This window comes from Eleutherodactylus coqui, chromosome 8 (assembly GCF_035609145.1).
Source record: "Eleutherodactylus coqui strain aEleCoq1 chromosome 8, aEleCoq1.hap1, whole genome shotgun sequence".
Lineage (NCBI taxonomy): Eukaryota > Metazoa > Chordata > Amphibia > Anura > Eleutherodactylidae > Eleutherodactylus > Eleutherodactylus coqui.
This window is the reverse complement of record NC_089844.1, coordinates 68,956,543-68,970,056: the sequence shown is the minus strand read 5'-3', so window position 1 is coordinate 68,970,056 and position 13,514 is coordinate 68,956,543. Positions and strand designations below refer to the sequence as shown.

The following is a 13,514-nucleotide window of genomic DNA, read 5'->3' as shown; positions in this document are numbered from 1 at the left end:
GGCTCCCTGCACCCCCCCTGCAGTGAAGAGGAGATTGAATGGAGTGATGGTCGGTGCCATTCCATTCATTTTCAATAGGGACTGCTGGAGATAGAAGAGTACAAGCAGTTGGCTGTCTCCATCAGCCCCATTGAAATGAATGGGACGGCAACCGCACATGCGCAACCATCACTGCTTTCAATGTAACGTCACTACATGTGGGAGAAGCATGCCTACAGTGACAAAGGAGGGGAACATGTCAGTGTAAAGTGAAAATGGATCCGCGGTCCAGGAACTGACACATTCAATCCTCCCTTTAACAAGTTTAATCCGTATCTCTTGCACAACGCGTTTCGTCCTTCTCTCAGGACTTTTTCAAGTGCATCAATACATTAAAAACACAATCTAGGAGGGGAACATGGCAATCCTATGGATTGGTGATAAATCTACGCAGGACATTTCTAAAGGGCTTTACACCAGAATTCTGGCTTAGAAAAGTTGCTAACTTTGGCGTAACTCCAACTTGCACAAAAAAATTGTCACTTTTCGGCTTTCTGTACTGCTCTTGCCTTTTTGAAAAAAAAAAGTGGACAGGAATTTTGTGAGGGCACTTGGGCACCCAGAACTGAGACATTTATGTGGATTTATGACAGCAACTGGTGTACATTATATCGGAAATCTACGCCAGCTAAGAGATTTCGGTATCGATGCACAGAAGATCCTAGATGCGCCTAATATATGAAGAGGCATGCGCATCTTGAAATATTGGGCGCATCATGCGCAGACAGAAATTATATTAATACCATTATTTAAAATGCTGGTCTTAGTAAATTTCCTCCTATATTGGTGCAACCCCTTTAAGAATAGGTCCTTCAGTAGGTGCAGTGTGCATAATACAGTGTTGTACAACAGCTGCTGCAAACCTTCATTATGACAAAGATGAGTTTCACATAAATCAGTTAATAAATAAAGGATTAGAATCTACCCCGCTCTCTTCGAAAACAGGCTGAGGTATGTATCGTAAGGAGTCAGGACTAATGTTCCCCCTACCATACATTAGCAGGAATATTAGGAGACACCTCAGAGTTCTATTACCTGTATAAATTAGTACTCGGCTACAACCTTCTGCTTTTATATGGTCAACGATCTTCTCTTTGACCTCTAATAATCTTCCAATCTACATTATGGGGTATACACTGCATGGCCACTTTATTGGAACCCCCGGCCTTTTCATGATTGGAGCTTTCAGAATCATTATCCCAGAGAGCAGCATAAAATCAAGGGAGCAACTTTTCCGTAGATCAGTTTTAGTAGGAATCCACATTAGATGGGAAGATCGAGTGATCTGGCTGACTTTGAATGAGGTCTGGTATAATTGGTGCTAGACTAGCTGGGGCCAGGATTTTAAAAGCTGTTAACCTTGTGGGTTATTCTCATACAATGGTGTCAAGCATATAATGAGAATAGTGTGATCGAGAAAAAACATCCAGTGAAAGGGAATACTGTGGATGTAAACATCTAATTGATGAAAGGGGTCAGAGGAGGATGTCTAGAATCATTCTGACAAACAGGTGCTTCGGTGTCAAGCAATTTGCACTTAAATACAACTATGCTCCAACTAACGTGTCTGAATGCACAACTCATCGTTCCTTAGCATGGATGAGCTATAGCAGTAGACGACCCGTCTAAGGGCTCCTTCCCACGGACGGATTTCCGCTGCGTTGCCCGCAGCTATTAGGTTCTATTGAACCTAATAGCTCAATGCTTACGATACGGAATTCCGCTTAGTAAAATCTCCCGTCCTCACCCGCGGCGTCTTCTATTTGCCGCGGGTGTACGAGCGGACGGCTTCCATTGCAGTCAATGGAAGCCGTCCGTTCACGCTATCTTCCGCTGTAGCACAGAGGAAGATAGCGTGAAACCGCCTCTCCGCCTACCGCCAGCCGCATCATATGACGCGGCCGGCGCGTCATGTGACGCTGTGAGCGTGTCATATGACGCGTCCGGCGCGTCACACGCTTTATTGCGCATGCGCGCCGAAGCGTCATGCGGGACCTGGGACGCCGGATCCACAGGTAAGTATTGGGGTCTCTGGGGGGCGCTGTGACGGGCTCCGCCGCGGAATTCCGCGGTGGAGCTCGTCACGGCCGTGTGCAGCCGGCCTAAGAGAAACAGGCGAGCCTCAAGTTGGCAAAAATGTGATCACTGAAGAGCGGAAAAACATCACCTGGTCGATTGAGGCAAGAGTAGGTTTAATGCACTACATGAATAAGTGTTTCTAATGCAGTGGCCATTCAGTGTATCTATCTATCTATCTGGTCTATCTATCTAATCTATATATCGTGTTTCCCCAAAAATAAGCCCTACACAGTTTTTTGGCTATTTTTGGAGAGACTTGAAATATAAGCCCTATCTAGATTAGATTTTTAAAAAAATATAATACATTACCTAGCAGCTGTGGACCAGGTTCCTCTCGCTGGTCTGCGAGGTTCCGTAGCTCCGACGGGGCCTCCTGCACTCCCCTGCCGCCAACAGAACATCACTTCCTGGTTGCGGTGTTCAGAAATCCTGCCTCCAGGAAGCGATGGCTCTGATTGGTAAGCAAACTCTGCTCTCAGCTAATCACAGCCGTTGCATTGCTCTAGCGGGCGCTGCATTGATTGGCTGAGAGCATCGCTCGCTGGCCAATCAGAGCCATCGCCTCCTGGGGGTAGGATTGCTAAACGCAGCAACCAGGAAGTTATGTTCTTTTGGCAGCTGATGAGTGCAGGAAACCTAGCGGAGCTATGGAACTTTGCAGAGTAGCGGGAGGAACCCAAACCGCGGCTGCTAGGTAAGTATTAATAAGACATCTCCCAAAAATAAAACCATGTGCCTCTTTTAAAATATTACTATAAGACAGGGTCTTATTTCCAGGGAAACACTGTATCTATCTGTCTATCTATCAGTCATAGCATTAAAACCACTGACAGGTGAAATTAATAACACTGATTATCTGGTGATAATGGCACCTGTAAGGGGTCGGATGTATTAAGAAGCAAGTGAACAGTCCATTCTTAAAGTTGATGTGTCTTCTGAAATGAATGGTGCAGAAGACAGTGAGGTTGGACCTTTAGAAGCATTAAAATGGACAAATGAAAGAATATGAGCAACTTCGACAAGGCCCAAATAGTGATGGCTGGGTCGGAGCATCTCCAAAACGGTAGGAGGTCTTGTTGGGTGCTCCAGATAGGCAGTGGTTATTATCTACCAAGTGTAGCACAATGAAAGACAACCACTGAGCCAGTTGCATGGGCACGAAAGACTCATTGATGCACATGGGGAGTAATGGCTAGCCCATCTGGTCCCATGAAGTGCTGCTGTAGTTGAAGTTGCTGATAAAGTTACTGCTGGTTATGATAGAAAGTTGTCAGAACACACAGAGCAATGCAACTTGTAGTGTAATTCCAACTGGTCAGAGTACCCATACTGACTCCTGTCCACCACAAAAGTCATAGGTAGTAAAAATAATCACAAGTATACAATCTATACTTGATATCCATATGCATAAGCCAGGAGCTGGACCAAATGTAGAGCACTTGACTTCTCATAATTCTGTATTTCACCTGTTTTAATAACTGCTATTTGTCAGTTTGCCTCAACCGACAGGTCATTTTTCTAAAGCCCACTGGCAGGCTACAAAACCGAAATTAACTAAGAGAAAGGGGTTCTCATGGAGACAGCTCTCATTCAAGACTCTGCTTGAGATGTTAGGCATAAATTATAGCAATACTAAGACAGTTCTGTCGAAGAATCAATTGCGTGTATAAATCAGAAGAGACAGTCCTCATTAACTGTCTACATTCCAGGATGGTGACTGCAATGTATATATAAAAATGTAGTTGATGTGAAGCATGACGTTTGTTGCACAGGATGAGCCACAGAAAAACAGCACCACACTGTTATGAAAGCTGTCAAAAAAAAATCTGAGCTGCTCTCATTGGTATTAGTGTATCTTGATGCCACCACCAGCTAGGGTTTTGACAGTTGAACGTCCCTGTCACACCCCTAGCTTCCAATTGGGTAAAGTCACAAAGTTCCTTCAGCAGCGTTCAACAAGCTCCGCTGCTGACACAGGCCTCCCAGGGCCACTCACCTCCGCACCGCTTTTCCTTTCCCTCTGCACCGCTGCTGCGCACAAGCTCCGCTACTGACACAGCGCTCCCTAGTCTTCCCCCACACCGCTATAGCCAACAAGCACTGCTCCTCACACTGCGCTCCCGACACCGCTCACAACCTGTGCCCAGTGTTGTTGTTTACCCCAGCGCCACTGTGGCCAGCCACCTCCGCTGCTGACACTGCTCTCCGGGCCCTGCTGAACGCGGCTCCCCACTGAACCCCCGCGCCGCTGCTGCCAGCCACTTCTGCTGCTGACACTGCGCTCCGGGCCCCGCTGAACACGGCACCCCAGTGAACTCCTGTGGCTGGCACCTTCCTGAACGACCAGCTCTGAGCTCCCGCACAGCTGCGCTCACCAGTGCCGCCACACCTGGCAGCCACAGTCAAGGGAGGGAGCGCTACAAGGGCAGATAAATGCCGAGTGCCGGCTGGCAGGTGCCACAATGCAACCGGCACCCAGAGTCACCAAAGGGAGTGCAGCAGCGAGGCCATCGACGTCCAACAAAACCCCTCAGGGTCTGCAGAGGGAGACGGCCAGCCAATCATGAACAGGGGGCATCAACCACCTGTCAAACACACTATATCTTGACTCCACCACTACTTCTGGTGGCGTCAAGATACACTAATACTGCTCTAATTTTACATCCGCAGTATAGGAAATGAAAGCTGCACTGTGATTGGCTGCTATGGGCAAAAAAGACAGCTCTTTCAGACAGCTTTCATAGGGCATATTTATCATTGCATTCCAAGCATGCTCGGAGCATGGCAAACCTAGAAACCAGGACTGAAGAGAGGCGGAATACAGCCGGCCACAATGGGAAGAAGAGTGCTGACACCAGTCACTGCCCAGTACTACAGTCCTGGTTTCTATATTTTCCACTCTCCGAGCATGCTCGGAATGCATTGATGATTATGCTCATAAGAGTGTGCTGCCGGGCTACTTTCCCATGGCCTATCAAATAGATGCTATGGTGCCTATCAAATAGATGCTATGGTGATGATGAGTAAGTGTGAGGCATAGTGTGCAGTAGTACATAATGCATACACATGAGGGCAGAGTTGGTTTGATTACAGTTTGCACCACATTAGGCTAAGGACCCTTTTACATGGCACGATTATCATTCAGGGCAGTCTGAATGATAGTCATTCAGTATGGATGCTGCCAACAAATGTATGATGAACAATAATTTGTTCGCTTATCGTTCGCCGTTCAGTTTCTGCAGGTATAAAAGCCAAGCAACAATTGACTTGTGCAAACAGGCAGTTGTTCATCTATGAATGATTGTTTACTGCTAATGGTGGTGGCTAGTGGGAGTGATCTCCAGCAAGTTCCGCCTCCATTCACTGAGCGATTATCGCTTCTGTGTAAAAGCACAGGAGTGATTATAGCTGGGACGACTGTTGAACACTCCTGCATCTAACAATTGTCCCATGTAAAAGGACCCAAAAAAAAAAATTATATATATATGTGTGTGTGTATATATAATATATAATTAGAGAATTTGTGGTGCGTCAGTCAGTCAGGGCTTTCGCCTGTGTGTGTGTAATATATATATATATATATATATATATATATATATATATTACACACAGGCGAAAGCCCTGACTGACTGACGCACCACTAATTTTCTAACTTCCAGGTGTCGTACAAACTTGAAATTTGAAACGACCATTCTTTGGGTCCTAAATTGAAAAATTAAAGGGCTACTAACTTCAATATTAAATTCTAAGTGTGAAAAGCTGTGTGAAAATTCATGATACATAAGATAGCTCTTTTCTCAGAAACCATAACGCTTAGGGAAATGATTTACATGCTGAGCAGAATCTACCTCACCTCTATGTGTATATACTAAAAAGAATAGAATGCTCCTCAATGTGTATTTACTGATGAGAATATAACTGACCTCTGTGTATATACTGAGGAGAATCTACCTCATCTCTATGTGTATATACTGAGGAGAATGTAATGCTCCTCTATGTGCATATACTCAAGAGAATCTAACTGACCTCTATGGGTATATACTGAGGAGAATCTACCTCACCTCTGTTTGTATATACTGAGGAGAATATAATTGACCTCTGTGTGTGTATATACTGAGGAGAATCTAACTGAGCTCTGTGTGCATATACTGAGGAGAATCTAACTGAGCTTTGTGTGCATATACTGAGGAGAATCTAGCTGACCTCTGTGTGTGTGTATATGCTGAGGAGAATCTACCTCACCTGTATGTGTATATACTGAGAACAATCTAACTGAACTCTGTCTATATACTGAAAGGCTGTAAAGTACATAAGGAAGCGACCATGGACTGCAGGGATGGAGCATGCCTTTAAGGCTAAGGAGGGGCTGCAACCTCCAGTCTGGGGGTAAATTTGAATAAAAAAAGGTTTTACCTTTTAAGGGTAAAAAGTGAGGAGAGTGGGAGGGGTTACCCATTCTACAGAGGGACACCAGTACATGCAGACTGAGGAGAATCTAACGCTCCTCTGTGTATACATATTTTATTCCTCGGTGCCTCTGAAGTAACCACGACTTCATAACATTTTCTGTGCAAACAACACATGTTCCAAGTTAACTCTGATGAATCCAAGTGTATTGGCTAGTATATCTATCTATCTATCTAATATTTACCTGTCCCATGTCTATCTATCTATCTAGCTAGCTAACTATCTCATAACTATCTCATAACTATCTCATAACTATCTCATAACTATCTCATATCTATCTCATATCTATCTCCTATCTATCTCCTATCTATCTATTATTCTGAAGTAGACGTTATTTGTGTGATGCATTTGGGCATTAACTGTACATAGGAAAGCCAGGTCCAACACTCATCCAAAGATAAAAACGTTCTTTATTTAGATCCACATAATAAAAGCATAAGGGAACACCAAAGGGATTTTTTTTTTGTTGCTATGATTAGTTTGGTTGGAAACATGTACACTGGATACCCCGAGAGGTTCTCTTATGCTTTTAATATATGGAAAGGATCTGAATAATACATGCTTATCTGTGGCTGAACCTTTTTTTCTGCAGTTATCCCTGAAGGCCACAACAGTTTTCGTGCTGTACACCATTATTTGGGATTACTTTCTTTCAAGTGTGGCTTTACCTGGCAGCAGTGTGCTGACTCAGATTTCTCGTTTTCCATGTTACATTGCACACTTACTGTACCTTCAGAACATAAATTATTACTTGATCTTAAAGGAAGAAGTCCAGAAAATAAAATCCAAATATTGTTTTGAGATATCTTAACAATAAAAAAGGAAAAGAGCGACAGGTGGAAGGTCCAGTGAAGCTTAGACGTTTGGAACACGGATGTTCTTAATCATAGCATGAAAGGCTTGTGGTTCAAACATCGTATTTAAAATACAATGGACCAATCAACAACCACATATACATGTCTATGACTATTTTAACCCTACGTATACCAGATAACAAGTCAACATAACAAGAATTAATGAAACTTTAAAAGGTCTGATCTCCAATAAGGTCTTATCTCCAATCCGTACCCACCGGAATCAAGAACTAAAGCAAAGGATCCAAAACACTTCCCTATTGAATAAATAAATCCCGCTGCTGATCACCTCCTCTCTTTGATTTGAGAACTTTCTGAAAACCAAAATAAAGGAGTCCTTTAGTATTACTGTACTGTGTTTGTCAGTACCATGTTAGCTACTCCAGATGACTTGAGGCATATTTTAATCTATATGGGAAGGACAGATGTTCAGCATTATGAATTTTTTATTTTCTTGTCGTATACCCGACATACTGAAGGTTACATAGAGTTGAAAGCAACACAATGGACCACATGGTCACAATTCATAAATAAATACATTTTAAAGCTAATACCATGAAATCACGGAAAACTCATTCCTAGCACGATCTACACTATGTTGAAAAAGTATTGGGAGACAAAGAGACGGTGATGAAGTTCGATTTTATTCACATTTTTCAATGTAATGTTGGGCCAGTTTTGGCCTCAATGACTGCAGTAACCCTCCTACACTGCTTTCCACCACATTCCAATAGATGTGTGAATGGATTTGCTCCCATTTCTTGAAAAGGGCTTCTGCCAGTGATGAGAGGGATGATAGGCATGTTGGGCGTGCACTTATACAGTATTCTAGTTTGTCCCAATCGATTTGAGACCCAGGCTGAGACCCAGACTTTGGGCTGGCCCATTCAGTTTGAAGACGTTCTGTTCCTTAAACTAAACCTTAACACTGCATGCCATATGACACGATGCTAGGTAATGTGGGTAGAGACATGGAGCTGTACCAAAGTATTGCCACAGGGTAGGTAATGCCACATTGTCCAGAATGTCTCTGTACCCATTAGCATTGAGGGTGGACTTCACAAGAACCAATGGCCCTAGTCCTTTACAGCAGAAACACCCCCACACCATAGCAGAATCTCCACTATGCTTCACTATTGGGGGAATGTAGTCGCATAGAAACTATTCTCCAGGCAACTGCCACGCCCAACTGTGACCTTGCTATCAGAAGATGGTGAACTGCGATTTAGCTGTCCACAACACTCACTTCCACTCATTTACAGTCTAAGAATGACGCTCCAATCACCATAGTAGGTGCTTCTGTACATTGACTGCTGTGTTGTTGGATGTAGCCGCTTGTCCATGGTAACCCTTTGCATGCAATTCCCTACAAATGGTTCTGGTTCTAATAGATGTACCAATGCCCTGTGACACCTCCTAAGCGAGTGTTTTGGCAGACCATGTGCATGATCCCTTCACAGCTTGTAGAAGGCTTTATTGTCCACATTCTGACAGCGTACAAAGTCTACCCAAATGTGGCTAAAGTACACATTGTTTCCATTTCCAAATAACCTTGCCAATACTGGGCTTTGGAAGGTCCAATAGCCCTGTGATGTCCCATGCTGATTAGTTGCTTAGGTGATAACCCACTACTATACCCAATTGGGAGTCTGTCAACTCTACACCTTGTGGCATTTTGATGGTTTCTGTACTTGGATATGCTTCTGTGATACTCCTCTTTATACCTAATGCTCATAATGCTCACACGTCTAATTTTCATATCCGCTTTGCCTGACAACACAGAATTGGTAGGGGTCCCAATACTTTTGTCAACATAGTGTATTGTTGGATCTAAGTGGGCATGCCATTAGATGCTTCTATGGTATTAATGTTAGAAAGTAACTATGTATACCTCCCTTGTAAATAATTGAGGCTCACTCCATGCCTTCTTACAGGGTCACTCAAGTGATTTTTTTTGTATTCATTCATAATGTAGCTATCCTCTCAGTATATATAAGGGGGTTTGTGTTACCTTGGTTAGTCCTTTTTCTCTGTCTGAAAATCCTAGCCTCTTTTTCCTCAGATGGTCATGTGAGCTCAGTTCTGACCACCTCAGATTTTCTTAAGGTTGCATGTTTTCAAATTAAGTCAGTTTCTCAGTCTGTGTGGTGCTGTTACATGTACCATCCACAGGACCTGCCTGCAGGGTGACACAGGCATTCCTGTCACAGTTACTGATGATGATCACACCTCTCCTGTCGCACAGGTATAATAGAGGAGATCACAACTCATCCTTCTGACTGTATACTTATGGTCTGTAGCTTATTTAGGTGACTATAGAAGGTAATGATAATTAAGCTATAGAACTTGTAGGAAGAAATGGTATAGCCATTGATATAGCTGTGCTGATGCATCATGGGATGGATCTGAAAGTGAAGCTAAAATGTCCCATACAAGATGCTGCCTGATAAGCACCAGACCAGGGGGCTGCACTGCAGGTAAGTGTCTGGAATACACAAAGGAGACCTCCTGCATGTGACAGGCAATCAGGTGAGGGGCAGGCATAGAAAATATATTTTCACCAGAGTGGCCTCTTAATGGGAGGTGTATCTAGAGCTTGCTTGTGACTTTTATGATTTGATGAAGATGGCAGTCCAGCATTGAAACATGTTACCAAAAAAGCCTTTTCTTCATTGTGCCTGGCTTCTGTCTGTCAGTAGTGCCCCCTGCAATTCCAGCTATTATATCTTATCTTACAAGTAGTTTTATAGTTTAGACAAGTTGCATTTGTGCAATTAGGGCTCCTGCACACTAGCGAGAGCGATGTCGGGCCGTAAATCACGGCCCGATATCACTCTTGCAAACCTTCTAAAAACCCTTGGATACGAGGCGTTTTCAAGTAAAAACAGCCACGCATCACTGTGGGGAATCCATTCATCCTATTGCTTTCAATGGGGCAGCAGCAGCACCATCCCCATTGAAAGCAATAGGAGAAGATCGCGATCCTCTGCTGCAGCTATAACAGCTGCAGCAGGGGATTCCTTCATCCAAGTGTTTCACCTTGCTTTCAACAAGGCCAGCAGCAGCAGTGCCGGCACCATTGAAAGCATAGTGAGAACATTGCGATCTCCTGCCGCTGCTGTGACAGGGAATTCCTTTATCCCTGTGGGGAGTCCCCTCATCACTGAACACCCTGCTGCTGCTGTCACAGTGTTCAGTGATGAGGGGACTTCTCGCAGGGCCGAAGGAATCTCCTGCCGCTGCTGTCACAGCTGCAACAGGGGATCACAATCTTCTCTCATTGCGTTTAATGGGGCCGGCGTTGCTGCCGCTAGTCCCATTGAGACAATGGGCGATATTGCAGAAAGATAGGACATGCTGCGATTTTTTTTTTCTCACAGCATTGCAGGAGGGAAAACATTGAGAATTAAACCATTGAAATTCATTGTTTTCCTGATCATGCATTTTCACTCGCTCTCGCAGCACGAGAAAATCGCCAGATTGTGTGCAGGAGCCCTAAGTATACTTTGAATTTTGACTAAGAGCTCAGCTCTGAGTCACGAGGGCGGACCCACGCCAGTCTCCCTGCCCACTGTATGAAGACTGACTGCTGCTCTCTCTGCTTGTGTATAGTGAGAGAGCTCTCACTGTGCATGCTGCAGGCAGGGAAAGTCTGACCTGGCCCGCCTCCGAGACTCAGAGCTTGGCTCCGAGTCAAACTTAAAAGTGTATTCATTCTGAAACGCTGCAGCATTTCAGAGCAAAACACAGGGGTAACAGGCATCCCAGTCCAAGGTTCATGTTCCCCATTGTTTGGGCAGCATGAACCTAATGACAGAATCCCTTTAACCTGTTCCCTATCCTACAATAAGGCCGCCTGCACCCGGGCGGAAATCCCGTGGCGGGATTTCCGCCACTGAAAGCCTGCATAGGAGTGCATTACAATACGCACTCCTATGCAGACGGCCGCGGTTTGGCCGCGCGAAATGTCGTGCGGCAAACAAACCACGGCATGTCCTATTTTTGTGCGGGGCTCGCAGAGCCGGCAGCCGGCACATGAAAGAGCCGGGGGCCGCCGGGCGCGGGTGAGTACGCGCTCGTCTCTGCAGGCGCTCGGGTTGGGTCCCGCGGATCCGACCCGCTCGTCTGCAGGCGGCCTAACAAGGATCATTATATTAGCCTCTTACTGCACTTGATAACTTCAAATGTTAACATTAACCCATTTTCCTAACCTAGACCACCAGAAATGCTTACAATAATCCCATCACTGGCCTTGACCACCACTGATTTTGGCATTGACCATTTCAATACACTAGTCCACTAAGGATATTGGTATTGAACCATTCAGTACTTTGACCATCAAGGAAGTTGGCAGTGTTCCATTAACTATTGTAGACCACTACTGATGCTGGTGTTAACCCTTTCAGGATCCTAGACCCACAAGATTTCGATAAGGTCCTTTATGAAACCATGCTCTTCAAATCATACCCTCTTTTTATCTGGCCAGCATTTTTTGGTAGTAACAAAAGCAACCCTAAATGTCAGTAAGCAACAAAACTGCAACTTTCTTTAACCAAATGTGGTATAAAATGATGTTTCAGCATCAAGCCTTCATACTAAGAGTTGATCAGAGAAAGTGAATGAAACAGATCATTAAATATGTAGAGATTTCCTATGTAACCTTTTGATAATGGATATTGGCATTACTCAAGGCAGCATAACACAATGACAAAGGCATAAGCAGTAATGACGAGTCAACAGCAGCTTTATTGATTTTTGGGTCAATTTTTGTCACGCTGATAATACGACTGAAGACACCATTACATCAGATTGCTATGAAGACTCGGATCTGCTAAGTATAATTGTATATGCATTTTTTAATGCAGAGAAATCTGGCATTTTTTCATGTAGTTTTTTGTGCCAAAACCAGAAGTGAATTAAAATGAGATTGGAAATATCTAGGAAAGACTTATACTTCCTGCTGGATTCACTTCCGGCTTTGACTCAATAAAGTGGCATCAAAAACTGCAGAGCCGTGTTGCCGAAGAGAATTAGATTTTAATCATTTTAGTTCTATCATCAAAGGTTCTTGAAATTGGATAAATGATTTATTCTGAGTTTGTTTATTAATAACCACAAATCTATTGTGTCTGTAGGGGAAAAATAATAGCAAGCGCTGAAGGGGATCTGTTTTTGTCCTATTTTAGTTATTGGGCATTTTCACCTAGTTCTTGGTCTTGTGTGACATTTAGGATTGGGCCTCTTTCTGTTTAATAAAAAAAACTTTGACTTGTTGCCCATAGAAACCAATCATTAAAAAAAAGCTGGATGGTGATTGGTGGCTGTGTACAACAAGGCCATGTTTTTCTTCTAGACAATTTTGATAAATGTGCCCAAAGTGTTGGTGCCACAATGCTATATGTTACATCACAGCTGCTCTCCATTTTTTTCAACCCTGTCCATCATTGTATCTTGTACTGTTTGTTGTTTTTTCCCCACTCTGTTTGTGTGTTAATATATTTGCAAAAGTCTGAAGTGCATATATATTTTATTAACACATCTTTGTATTATATGTGGAAAGCCCCTCTTAGGCCGCCTCCACACGGACGGGTCGGATTCTGCATGCGGGATCCTGCAGCAGCATCCGACCCTATGTGCAGCCGGTGACCCCCGCGTACCTGTCCACAGTCTTTTTTATCTGTATCGCGGATGTGCCAGCTGGCACTCATGCGCAGTACAGATAATGCTACGCAGTCGCTAGGCAATGACGCGGATCACGCGGCCTTTCCACAATGATGATTGTGGAAGGGCTGTGGGTCGGACAGCTGCCATTGACAACAATGGAAGCCATCCACACAGAATCCGCCTAGGAATAGAGCATACTGCGGTTATTGATTTATTTATTTTTTCCCCACGAGCGCAAAATATTTTCCTGAGGAGCAGCTTCACCATCCACATGTAAAGTTAGTGGCTAGTGTTACGTTTGTGCAGGGCTTATACCATGAGGCCTGCGTAGGCATAAATATATTGGTATATTGATAAACTGGATGTATATCATACAATATATACAAACCTGGACAAAACTATATATATACA

General features: G+C 43.9%; 1 protein-coding gene across 4 annotated transcripts in view; it reads left to right on the top strand.

Annotated features, from left to right (window-relative positions):
* Nucleotides 1–13,514, top strand: part of OSBPL6 (oxysterol binding protein like 6) — a 257,243-nt gene that overhangs the window by 173,362 nt on the left and 70,367 nt on the right. The gene's annotated exons all lie outside the window — the stretch shown is intronic.